The sequence below is a fragment of the Garra rufa genome, chromosome 23 (assembly GCF_049309525.1).
Source record: "Garra rufa chromosome 23, GarRuf1.0, whole genome shotgun sequence".
Taxonomy (NCBI): domain Eukaryota; kingdom Metazoa; phylum Chordata; class Actinopteri; order Cypriniformes; family Cyprinidae; genus Garra; species Garra rufa.
The window spans coordinates 36,478,190-36,491,969 of record NC_133383.1 but is presented as its reverse complement, the minus strand read 5'-3'; the positions used below and the strand labels follow the sequence as shown (position 1 = coordinate 36,491,969).

The window sequence follows — 13,780 nt, the reverse complement described above, 5'->3', positions numbered from 1 at the left end:
GGTTTTCTATTATTAAAGGACACAGTGGATTCAGTGCAGAATCTTAGCTCGGTTTAATTATGGATCTGGCTTCGTTTTGATCCAGGCTCTGCTTATTTAGAAATGAATGGGAGCAACAATGATCCTATTGTATTGTGTTTTGCTCCCTGACTCTGTATGGTTAATTTGTGAGAGGAATTTCAATGCATTCGAGCATTTGTTTAACAGCCGTTTTTGGTGGTCCTCTCATTAAATCAAGCCGGAGCGCATACAGCTGCTGCTTTCCTTTAATCCTTTCAAACGTTATTCATTTTAGAGGCATCGGAGCTCATTTACAGCCAAACCGGAAGCTTTATGTAATTGTTAACTGAGGAAAGGAGGTTATACGTCAGCAGAGAGCATGTCAGGTTACAAGTTTGTGGGCAGTTAGGCACATTTAAAAAATAAATAAATACATTTTCATAAATAACATGTCCATTTTTCTTTGGAAGGCAGTGTTTTGGACAAAGGACATGCGGTTGATTTAGTGGGGCGTTTTTATTTTAGATGTGAAAAGTTTTAATTGCTTAATAACAAGTTTTTCCTCTTTTCATCTCGTTTAGGCACATCCCTCTCTGTATTTTCACATTAATCCATGTTTTTTTTATTGCTTTCATATCTGCTGCGTTTTTAGATTACCTTTGCCATCATCTGACGCTCCCTTAAAGTTAATCTTTAAATGCATTAATAATTTAATAACTAATTAAATGCAATTTAAAATAGTGTTTTTTTTAATATACTTTAAAATTGAATTCATTTTTGTGTCGCTAAACTGAATTATCAGCATCATTACTCCAGTCTTTAGTGTCACATGGTCTTTCAGAAATCGTTCTAATATACTGATTTATGATCAATGTTGGAAACAATTTTGTTGCTTAATATATATATATATATATATATATATATATATATATATATATATATATATATATATATATATATATATGGAAACATGATTTTTTTTTAGGATTCTGTAAAGAATAAAACATTAAAAAGAAATCTTTTGTAACAATATACACTACCGTTCCAAGTTTGGGGGTCAGTAAATATTTTTCTTTCTTTGAAAGAAATTACTACTTTTATTTAGCAAGGATGTGTTAAATTGATATTAAGTGATAGAAAAAAAATCTGTTTTGAAAAATTGTGGTCTTTTTAACTGTTTATTCAATATGTTTGTGTGTATTTGACCGTTTAGGCATGCACCTTGAGCTAAAAGATAACTTAACATGTCCGTGTTCTGCTCCGTCTCTGAGCGCACGCACAGAACAGTGTAAGTTTTCATTCACGCTTTTAAAAACACAACATCAAAGAAACATTAATAAATCAAGCACGTCCCGTTTTATGAAATTCACGTTACATGATTTAGCTGGTTTCCAGGTGAAATTAGGCTTTTATGGAGGAGCGAAAGCGCACCACTGGTAAGTTTCATCTCGATTACTGCATTTTCATGATCGTTTGAAGCAGAAATCGTAATCGAAACCGAATTTCAATTAATTGCACAGCCCTAGATCATGTGACACTGAAGACTGGAGTAATGCTTTTCATCGCATAAATTATATTTTGAAGTATATTCAAATAGAAAACTGTTATTTTAAATAGCAATAATATTTCATAATATTACATTTTTTTTCTGTATTTTTGATCAAGTAAATGAAACCTTGGTGAGCAGAAAAGACTTTAAAAAACATTAAAAATCTTACTGATGCCAAAAGTTTGAACTGCAGTGTAAAAAAGCAAAAAACAAACAAACAAACAAAAAAAACAATAATCATGATGATTTCTGAAGGATCACGTGACACTGAGCACTGGAGTAATGATGCTGAAAAATCAGCTTTGCATCACATGAATAAATTCCATTTTACAATATATTACAATAAAAACACTTATTTTAAACTGTAAACATATTTCAAAGTATTACTGTGTTACTAATATGTAGCTTTGATGTGCAATTGTCTTCTTTTAAAAACATTTAAAAAAAATCTTACTGACCACAAACCTTTGAACAGTCATGGGGTTTTTTTTTTTTTTTTTTTTTTTTAAATATATATTTGTTGCAGCTCTAATCCCTAACAGGCATGTTTCTATTACCCATCATACCGCCCACCCCTCTTCAAGAGGATGTGAAATCTCTTTTTTCTAAAGAGTAATGCAGCTTCTGGTTTTACTTAATGGACTTTTATTATCATAGCTGGTGGGCATGGATATTGTGAGTGAAACTGGATCAATGACAAATGGATTTTATGTTAATGGTTAGTGCTGTGCTATTGCATTTTATGACAAAAGGCAACGACTATTCATTGTTCTTTTTGACTATTTTAGCGTGTCAACGCCATTAAGCAAAAAAAGTCAGAATTATGATGTTTTTATGTTTCATTGTTGACGCTTGTATGTGTCCTGGAACATTGTGTTTGAATTGTTTGTTTAACTTTCACCCTGGTGAGCATTAAAGCCTTGGTTTGCGTTTAACTGCCAAAAGCAACAGCAGTAGTTGTGAGCTCGGCTGTCTGTTTGAGCGAGTGCAATGAGGAAGTCAGTGACTAGAGGTAAAGATCCAATGATTTGCTATTATAAAGACACTTTATTGGCTGCTGCAAGCACCCAAATGTATTTGATTTCCTGTGATTGAATCCTTTAACAAGCCAGCGATATGTTGCGTTTTGGATGGGATGCTCTGTGCTAATGCCCTTCAAGATGATTCTTAACTGGTCTTATAGCAGGGCTGATCAATTCCCCAGTGCATTTACCAACCCAGAAAATGTGAAAAAGGACCACCCAGTGGTAAGGAGAATGGTGTATCAGTTCTAAAGCCATGGCGTAAGTTTGAGAAATCATGCTAACTAGGGCTGCAACTAACGATTATTTTGATAATCGATTAGTTGGCCGATTATTTTTTCGATTAATCGATTAGTTGGCTTAAAAAATTTTTTTCCAAAATCACACTATTCCACATTCTGAATGCTATGAAAACACAGTGCTTAACAATTTACAACAATTCACCTGTCGTAATAAAGAAAATAAAAATATCTGAAGAAAAACACACTAACAAGCATAAAATACAGTGTTTCTGCTATTTATTCTGCCGTGGTGGTGGTTAGTGTCCCACCAACAACAGCAGCAGCAGTGAGCGCAAGTGCCTTCAGCAGAGTTCAGTCTTCAGATGCACGTAGTAAGCTTAAACTGACCGCAAAGCCCCAGCTAAAGTAATTACCATGAATGTGGCGGAGGGAAAAGTAAGGAGATGTTCAAATTATTTATTAATAAACTAGTATTTTCTGAGTCAGTGTCGCAAAGATAAAGTTGACAATCCTAACTCGCCATCTGCTCACTGGACGCGCTTTTAAAGACTAAATGCATCTTTATGGATTAGGCCTATAGCTAATGAAAGAGTTTTGTTTTCGATTTGAATTATTTCGTTTTATAGTAGTGAAGTAATAATTTAAAGTAAATTTATTACTCTTACATTTATGAGCAAAAATGAAGTTTCACATAGCGCTGCTGGCACCATGTCCTGCAAAGCTTTCACTCTCTGCACAAACGATTGGATATGTGCCTATTGGTACACATTTATCTAGGTTAAACGATTAAACTAATATTGTGAAATGCTTTAAGTTTTTCTAAGTTAATCTAAGGATTTTAATTTATATCGTGATGACTTGAGAAGGCTAAAAAGATCTGTCTGCCGCTGACCGCTTGGTCGTTATTTTAAAAAACAAAAACTTGAATTTCACAAATAAAACGTGTACCAAATATATTTCTAAATTAACTTTACAAACTAAAGAAATGAAAATAAATGTAATTACTTTGCTATTAAAAACAGCAGCTGTGCAATGGGGAACAGAAAGAGAACTCGTCCAGTAATTCTGATGAGCTGTCGAGGTTGTTAGGAATTTTTGCAACAAATGTTTGTTTAATAGCCTATTTAACACTTATTTAGGCTACTTTCTTATTTAAATGTATTATTTCATTGATTTATTTTAGTGTTTTGTAGACTGCTTGTTCACCGACGGAATTGCTAAAATAAACACGCAAGTTTGTGAATAATGTTTGAGCCTCATTTATTTATATATAAAACACCGCACCACCGGCGGTGGTAAAAATCTGCCACGGTCACAGCCATACAGTTCCTACCCTCCATAAATACGTGCAATACATGTTGTATATAAATCTAAATTTCACATTCAACGACAGATGTTTCAGCACAATGAATGTTTTTGCGCTGAGTATTAATTGTCTCCCTCTCTGTGTTCCAGTCATGCTCATTCAGTAAAGATTTAAAATTAACACAGACTGCCAGAATGGACTTTTATGCATAAATGGAAATGCTTGTGTGAATTTGGGACATTTACAGATAAGTATATGACCGTAAACTGGAAGTTTTCATGCTGAGGATGCAAACGGATCCAAAAGGGCCTCACAGGGCAAGCCATTACGCTATTAGCTTCAAAAAGTTTAAAATAAGGAATTCTCAAGTTTTGGGCAGCTTGGATCACGTAACTCTCCTGCAGAATCTCAGTCTGTTTCCTCCACTATTTTTAGATGCATTTTGTCTATAGAAATGCGTCATTCAGTGCTGAAATTGGACGTGATCCTCTGAAGTTGTACGTGCACTGTGGGCGGACCCGATTAATCGATAATGAGAATCGTTGTCGACGAATTTCATTATCGATAATAATCGATTTTATCGTTTAGTTGTTGCAGCCCTAATGCTAACTTTTCTGTTGTTCGCTGCACAGATGAGCACAGAGCACTATTTAGAGTCCCAGCCTCAGAGGAGACAAGAGGGCAGTGGATTTATTAATTTATATACTGTATATTACGCTGCTGCCACACAGATCTAATATAACCATGGGTTTCTTTTCCAGCTATTTACCTTCACAGACATAATTGACTGTTTTTGTAACTCCTATGTGTTTTTAACATAAACTTGTGTGTATTTGACAGTTTAAGCGCAATAAGACATGAAAGAGAACTTAGTTTAGTACTCACATGCCATGTGACAACCGCTTTCTGTGCGTGTACTTTGAATGTGTGCGTTTAGAAAACGTATATCAAAAGTTTAAACTAATATGGTTTAAAACACATGCTTTCAGCATGATAGACATGGTAATAAAAATCAAACTGATGTTTTTTGGCAAAGAATCTAACGTACAAACTGTAATGGCATGGCAGCAGCTCTTTTGATTCTAAAGAATTGCACAAAAACAGAGTGTTTATGCTTCCACACAAAATAGGCATTAAAATAAATGATCTGTGAGGTATTTTGAACTGAAACATCACAGGCTCATTCTGAGGACACCCGAGATTTAGAGTGTGTTAACATTTGTCCTGTTTGGTTTGATTAAAATGAACTTTGGTTCGATTGCTCTGTTAGTGCGGTTCGTTTGAGTAAGTGTGAACGCTGCCATCCAAATCCTGGTAGATAGGTCTTGGTCCGCTTTCAAATGAGTTGGAATGAAAAATGAATGCAACACGGACCAAATTCTGAAGTAATGACCAGATGCAATGCTATACGATATGATTTCACAAAGGGAACAAGTTCTGTATCCAAAACAAAATGAGCAGAGGGCCATTTTGAGCAACAAGGAGGTAAAGTACCTTTTATCAGCTCTTTGTGGTGAAAATAAAATCATATACACACAACAATGAGCACAGTTAGTTCAGTGGACAGCATTAGGTGCACTCGAATTAAAGCGGCACTGAGGGTCTGTGATATGCAAAGTCGAACGCGCCTTTTCATTTTGTTTGGAGTGTTCAGTGATTTGATTTCCGTCATGAAATATACGTCATTCAACCAGAGCAATCAGGTTGTGAACGTATCACTATGGCTTTAGCTTCGGTATCTTTAGGTCCACAGTTAAAAATGCCAGTGTGAATGCTAAGCGGACCAGGACCAAATGTATAAATTTTCCTTTTTGGTCCGGTCCAGATGAACCAAACAAACCAAACTACAAGTGTGAACACACCCTTATATTATATCTTGTAAAAAGGGGCATAAAAGGTCTCCTTTAAAGATCTGAAGTATGTTTTCTTTATTGCAATCTTAAACCTGAACTTTTTGCCCTGTAGTTTTAGACTAGATTGTCCACTAATGCTATTAAACAATCATCTCTGCATCAGTTTCTTGATTGCTTAAAACCATTGGAGACCATCTATTGCATTCATTTGCACAACCAGTGCTTACTCCAAATCTATAACAGCGGAGACCGAATTCTGCTCTTCCTAAACGTTTTATAATTAGCTCCCAAACTGTCAGGCACTCTAAAATTAGAGTTGCCCTCTCTCCCTGGTGCATTGTCAAACTATCACAGCTTAGATAAAATTGAGAGATTTAACACACAAGCTCCTGAGCTCTGTTTATACTGGTGAAGATCAGGCTCGCTCTAATTGATTATCTGCCCGCTGGATTTTGCTCACAGTATGTCATTGGGGCAGTGGAGCACAAGTCTCATCTTCTCCAGGCATCTTTGGATTTCCTAGCTTCATGACATGCACTATCATATTACATATCTAGGGTCATTCCCTTACAGTTGAGTCCCTGTTGGGTCTTCCTGCAGTAGGAGGAACTCCATTCCACTTGTTTGTGTCTCTGTAGATGGCAGAAGTCTGGAACGCCATCTCTGCTCCACATTATGAAGTCAAACTATAATCTGTAGAAAGCATTAGTGCATTGTGTATCAAAAAAGTGCTAATGATGAGAGTTTTTTCTTTTATGTTTTGTCAGGAGGTGACCTGCAGAGATATCTGACCTCATATCTCCCACTGATAAAATCAACACGAAGAACATCTATCTGCTTAGTCAGGGCTTCATCAGTCATCAGTATTTTAGTCTGAAAGACTTTTTAAATGTGACTATCTGCTAAAAGTGAGTTTTGTCAACTTTTACATGGCCTCAAAACAAACAGACATGGACTAAAAGTCTTTAGGCTTGTCTGATGTGGGTCATTTGTGCCCTGTGTGATCTAGTTTCAGTGCTAATGGTGTGTTAAATAGTCGGTTTATCAGGCTGATCTCTTAATGGATGCTCTGAGGTCACTAGTCACATTGACTCTCATGTTTATTCAACAGACTCAAGCCCAGTTTGATTTGAAGGCTGTGACAAGCTTCACTGCTTGAGTAAAAAAAAAAAGTGGAGCATTCATTTTGACCACAGAAGCCCACAGGCTATGCACCTGTTCTTCTGTCTCAGCCACTGAAGGCTCAGCCACAGACCACCCACACCTCATTCACTGACTGTCTGATGCATATTGCACATACAGATCTGGCCATTAAAAATGCGTCTATTTTCACGCGGCAGCCTGCAATTCGGCACGCGTGGGCACGCGTCCTACCGCAGCTGCTTTTTTTAATTTTTTTACAACGTTGTTGCACTTCATATAATATCCACCAGGTGGCGCAAGGAACAACATTCTGTAGCCAAACACCATGGCCAGCTCTAGGGGGCGTTGGTCACAAATACCAGTACAATAGTTGATTGATTATTATATGTTAATGATTCCTCTTTCCTGAAATTATGGTTCAAACCAATAGCAAAAAGATAGCCTATTAATAAGCAGGTGCAGTTGTATTGTTATTTTGTTTTCTTTCTTTGTTTTCTTGACGAACATTTATTAGACTGCATCGGAAATAGAAATGTTAATTTCAGTTATTTTATTTTTCCAACCGACAACTGACGTAAACCGCTAAATTCGTTTTCAGGGATTAATTATACACAAGCAAGAAGCAGCATAAACATCAGAACCTCACGCGCAGAGCTTATGCACAGAGAAAAACCCAATAAACCTATATATAATAATAAATAAAATAGGCCCATATAAGAAATATATGTTTTTCTTTTCTGAATGAATAATAATTTAACAAATTAATAAGTAGCAAGCCTGTATGCAGAATTTTAGGCAATTTCTGTGATGCGCCCTTAAACCAGCATCTTGTTTCCATTATTATTATTTTTTTTACAAGTAGCCTACACATCTGTTTTTTGTTTTTTTTTTTAATTGTGATTGTACACAAATAACAGAAATATGTAAAATAGCATAGTTTTGAGCAATGCCGTACTCTTGAACGAGTATTGTAAGCTGTATCCACTTTATTAAGGGGAAAAAAATCAAGTGATCCTGACGGCGCCGCAGGCAGTTAAATAACTCGACAACTTTCACCTTCACAATAAAATACATTATATATTTCAGCGTTTTAAAGCAACATCAAATTAAGATATGCATGTTTAAGAGGTAGTTTGTCTTTTTCTTTTTCTAAGATACACAATTTTAGATACACTGACAATTAATTTGAGTAGAGACAAATAGAAATGGGAAGGATAAATATAAACTACAGTATTTTTGCGATTTTGGTGCTTAGAAATGTATTCTAAGCGGGCAGCGGGCGAATAATATAGTTAATATAGCGCGGAGCGGGTGGATGAGGAATAAAACCTCGTGGAAGCGGGACTGGAAAAGCACTTTGTATAGAGTATAGACTATTTAGATACTTCATCATCAAGCAAAAATTTATTCATAAGCAGGAGCAGTTTTATTATTATTTTCTTTTCTTTTTTTCCTGATGAACTTTTATTAGACTGCATTGAAAATAGAAATGTTAATTTCTGTTTTTTTTTTCCAAACGACAACCGACGCGTTTAGTTATTAGCCTATTAACGACCAGATTGTGTTAAATTACATTTAAATTTAAATTGAAACGTGGCTGTGTCACATTAATAACGTTTTGAGGGGTTAATTGTACACAAGCAAAAAGCAGCAGAAACATCAGAACGTCAGGCGCAGAGCTTATGCACAGAGAAAACCCCAAAATAAATAAAAATGCCCATATGCGAAATATAATTTTCTTAATGAATAATAATTTAACAAAACGAAATAAAATAAAATTAATAAGTAGCAAGCCTATATGCAGAATTGTAGGCAATTTATGTGATGCGACCTTAAACTAGCATCTCGTTTCCATTTTTTTTTTTTTTACAAATAGCATACACATCTGTTCTTTCATTGTGATTGTACACAAATAACAGAAATATGTAAAATAGCATAGTTTTGAGCAATCCCGTACTCTTGAAGGAGTATTGTAAGCTGTATCCACTTAATTAAAGGGGGAAAAAAGTGATCCTGACGGCGCCGCGGGCAGTTGAATAACTCGACAACTTTCACCTTCAGAATAAAATACATTATATATTTCAGCGTTTTAAAGCAACATCAAATTAAGATATGCATGTTTAAGAGGTAGTTCGTCTTTTTCTTTTTCTAAGATACACAATTTTAGACACTGACAATTAATTTGAGTAGAGAGAAATAGAAATGGAGAGGATAAATATAAACTACAGTTTTTATAGAGTTAAAAATTAATTAATTTATTTATTTATTATTATTATTATTATTATTATTTTGATTTGTTTTTGCGATTTTGGTGCTTAGAAATTTATTCTAAGCAGGCAGCGGGCAAATAATATAGTTAATATAGCGGGAGCGGGTGGATGCGGAATAAAACCTCGTCGAATCGGGACTGGAAAAGCACTTTGTTATATCCTATAGACTATACTTCATCATCAAGCATGGGCGTCGGGAGCAAAATAAATGTAAAAATGTAAAAACAGAAAAAAATACTTTAGTATATGCCATTTTCTGTAGTCTGGTGCCTTTTATTTAATGTTTTTACACAATGCAAATAGGCCATATTTAGGCTACAAATATTACAAAAGACGACTATTGTGCAACATTTTCAGTGGCGCAAGTGATAATACGAGTAACACATCGTTTTTGACGCGAGAGACCCGAGTTCGCGTCCGCCTTTTGGTGAAATCATTTTCGAAATCGTCTCCCTTTTCACTTATATCATATCGGAAAGGCATTTGTTTATTTGTAAATTAATGAAATAATTGAAAAGTTGAAATAAAGTATCAACTAGGGTTAGGTCACCTAACTTAAGTGTATCTGAGCACTATACTGTACTTTTAGGAGTGTTAATAATTAATTTTATTATTATTATTATTATTATTATTATTATTATTATTATTATTATTATTATTATTATTGTCTTTAGATTTGTTCTTACATTTTTGATGCTGTACATTAAGATGGCGCACTGCCCATGCAGTTTTTTTTTTTTTCTTAAAAACTAATTGAAGTGAAAGGGAAGAAACCCATGTAGATTTGGCCTAATGTCCATGTAAATACTATAGCCTAGTATTTTATCCTAATATAGAAAATAATTTAGACAAATAAACAGAAGGCTCACTTTTCAAAACAATAAAGCTTATATGACTGACAACGAATACAGTTGTTGAGTATCAAAAGTGCTCCAGTGAGTTATGCAATTTTTCCCCACCTTTTTTCTTTTTCTTTTTTTTAAAGTGGAAAAGTAGTTCTTTCCATTTCGAAGAAGTTCGTTAAGCCTGGAACTAGGCTTAAGTCTGTTCTGGGAAACCAAAGGGAAGTATTTTTTTTTTTCTTTTTTTTTCAGTTTTCTGAAAAGTAGCCGTTAATGAGGCATCAGCGTTAAGCGGCATGCAGTATAAAGAGCGAAATGTTTATGAATGGCAGAGTGGGGGTGGGGTGGGGTGTTGAATGCTGTCTGTTGCCTTGTTGTAATCAACATTTGGAGACTATTTTGGGGGTGCTGGGGGTGGATTCCGACTGCATTCAGTTGCATTTCGAATTCAGCATTCAAATGCATGCAGGGAGAAGGGGAAAGCTTTCCTCCCTCGCTCCACTTTTTTCAAAACATTAGTGTCCACGGCCCTGACACCAGTGATGCGCGGGTCAGTGGATAAACAACCCGAACCCGACCGACGTTTTCAACTAACCCGCCCGCAACTCGGACCGCCGAATAAAAAAATAAAATATTGTACCCGACCCGCCTCCTGACCCGTATGTTTAATATTAGAGTGATTATGCTGTGGAGATGCGGTCTGAAATATCCCGACATCTGAAATCCATTGGTGTACAAGCTAAAATAAAATAATGTGTCCTGTTGTAAAGTCGTTGCCGTATTGTTGTGTACGAAGTTCAGATGTTATTATTTTAAGAAATGTATATTTTTATGTTTTAGGATTCTCCTTATTTTTGTTTTAGACATCCATCAATTACGGTGAATAAAAAAATGCCGCGCTGGTGGAAACAAGACTTTCGCTTCTACTTTTGAGACCGGTGTTCGGACGTTTTTCTAAAAAAAAAAAAAAAAAAACTCATTTATGGTCATAAAAACAGAAGCTGAACATAATTCAAAACTGTAAAGTATTTGCTGAATAAAGAAAACATGAAGGATGCCGCTTAATATTTGGCTTTTACGTGAACTTTAAAGCTTATCCCTCATTCCATTTGTTTTCTTTGTTTTGTAATTTTATATTATTTTCGTGAAATGTATTTTTGCTCAACATGCATTTCTTGTGGCCACGAGTTTAATGAATAAACAAACCTGCGTGACATTAGTAACCCAGAATTATTTGAGATATTTAATTTTGAGTTAAGAAATTATTATATTAATTGTTATAGAAATTAATACAATATTAAATAATTATATAGGCGATGCTGTATATGCTAATGCTGTCTGTGCGCAATGTAGACAGCTTTCACAAGTGTTTACATGTATTACATGTAGGCCTACTTCAAATTAAATAGCCCTGCAAGAAACATTTCATGCATCCCACAATCTTGTCCATTGACTGACTTTCTTTTTTTCCGTAATATTTGTATTATTCGTTTATATTCGTTATTTTTTCCTTCATTTTGATCTCGTTACATAACATTCTGAATGTAAATGATAATGTAAAGGTTCTATGACTGGGTTTTTTACTGGAATGCAGTTTAAAGCTTAAATTTAACATATATTGTATTTTATTTAGTCTAATTAATAGACAAATAATTGAAGAGTGAATCATTCACGTAGTTTCATTTGGAAATAATTTATCGTCACACAGTAAAATAGGCCTACATTCCTTCTATTAACTAATAGTCTTTTTTTCGTATTTGTCTTAATATTATTATCATTATCATTAGTATTACTATTAATAATATTATTTTTATTAGCCTGTTATTTTTGTATATATTTTTATTTCCGTGCGTTTCCACCCCTTAATTTGGCTCTCTTTAACGTTCATGTTATTTTGTTTCGTCTAATTAATAGACTAGACTATATAAATACTAAACTGTTTTACTGAGAAATGAATCATCACGTAGTTTCATTTGTAAATGAAAACATGCTCATTTATCGTCACACACGGGGATAAATACAATCAAAAAGTCAAAACGTTATTGGCATAATTGTCAGGCGTTAAAAATAAATAGCCCTAACCAGGTATTGAAAAAATAATAACCTATAATAATAATAAATAATAAGTGATTTAGAGCTATCTACTTTGAATCGCTTAACCTAAATAACTTTCTGTATATGCTATTTGGCATATATTTAGCAAATATTGTGAACGACAATTATGCCAATAAAGTTTTGACTTTATGATTGTATTAATGCCCGTGTGTGACCATAAACGATTTACAGCATAATCAAAGCTTTAATGGCATGCCAGCATTTATCATTAACATTCGGAATGTTAAGAGATCGAAATTAAGGGGGACATAATGAATATAAACGAATAATAAATTTATTACAGAAAAAGAGGATCAATTAATGGATAAGACTTTAGGATGCATAAAATGTTTCTTGCAGGGCTATTTAATTTGAAGTACTTATATGTAATATTTATTCTTGATAAACTTTTGAATGCTGTCTACATCGCGCACAGACATTCGCATATACAGCATTGCCTATTGTTAATATATAACTTAATATTGCATTAATTTCTATAACAATTAATATAATCATTTCTTAACTCAAAATAAAAAATATTAACAAACCTATCTCTGATAATCCTGGGTTATGGTTACGCAGGTTTGTTTATGCATTAAACATAAGGATGTCATTACCTCGACAAAATAATCTTGTGGCCACGACATAATATGACATTCCCAGGAATTAATATCTCGTGGCAATGACAAAAAGTAATATGACGTTCCTACGAATTCATTTGTGTGGCCACGACAAACATAAGTGAACCGAAGGTGTCCCCTCCAGGTTACCGTACCTTTTAGTTTGCAGCAATGTTTTCAGCCTGCTCCAGTCCAGTGCGTTACATGACTGCCCCCTACTGATAATGTCTTTCCTATGTCATTGTATTTTCCGTGTTCCCTTGGAATACACCGGCGTCACGCGAGACCACTTTACTTCCCGCGCGCATTTTAAATGGCCAGATCTGTATAAATAGTCAGTGCTGGCTAAAAAATACAGTTCCAGTCTGATTGACTAGCTTTATGCAGCATCCAGGATTAAGGGCAAGACTTCTGAATTAAAGTCTTGCTTACAAGGTAAAAACAGTTGCATCAAATCTTTGAAATAAACTTATTCTTTTACCATTCATGAGCACTTTTGTACTGGCTAGTTGTTTGTGATCTGGGTAGAGTTACAAAGGGGTGAAATATTTCCAAAAACTTCCCAAAAATCCTTGAAAAATTCCCAAAAAGTTTTCAAAATTTCTGTAATGTTTCCGAAATTTACTGGAAATTTTCCACCTTAGATCTGGGCAAGAAAAGCCCTCGTCTAAGACACTCACCCAAGTTGAGAAATTGTCAGATAATTGACAAATTGCTGGTAAGTTTGAGTTGATGTTGCTAAGTGAATGTAAGCATGAAAATATATGCAACTTTGCAGAGAACCCACCCTTAGGCTAGAATTCTCTTTGTTTATCTGCGGTTATGGTGTGAAACCAGTT

The 13,780-nt window shown here is 34.7% G+C and overlaps 1 protein-coding gene across 4 annotated transcripts in view; it reads left to right on the top strand.

Moving 5' to 3' along the window:
- Nucleotides 1-13,780, top strand: part of arl15b (ADP-ribosylation factor-like 15b) — a 77,997-nt gene that overhangs the window by 6,859 nt on the left and 57,358 nt on the right. The window lies entirely within an intron of this gene.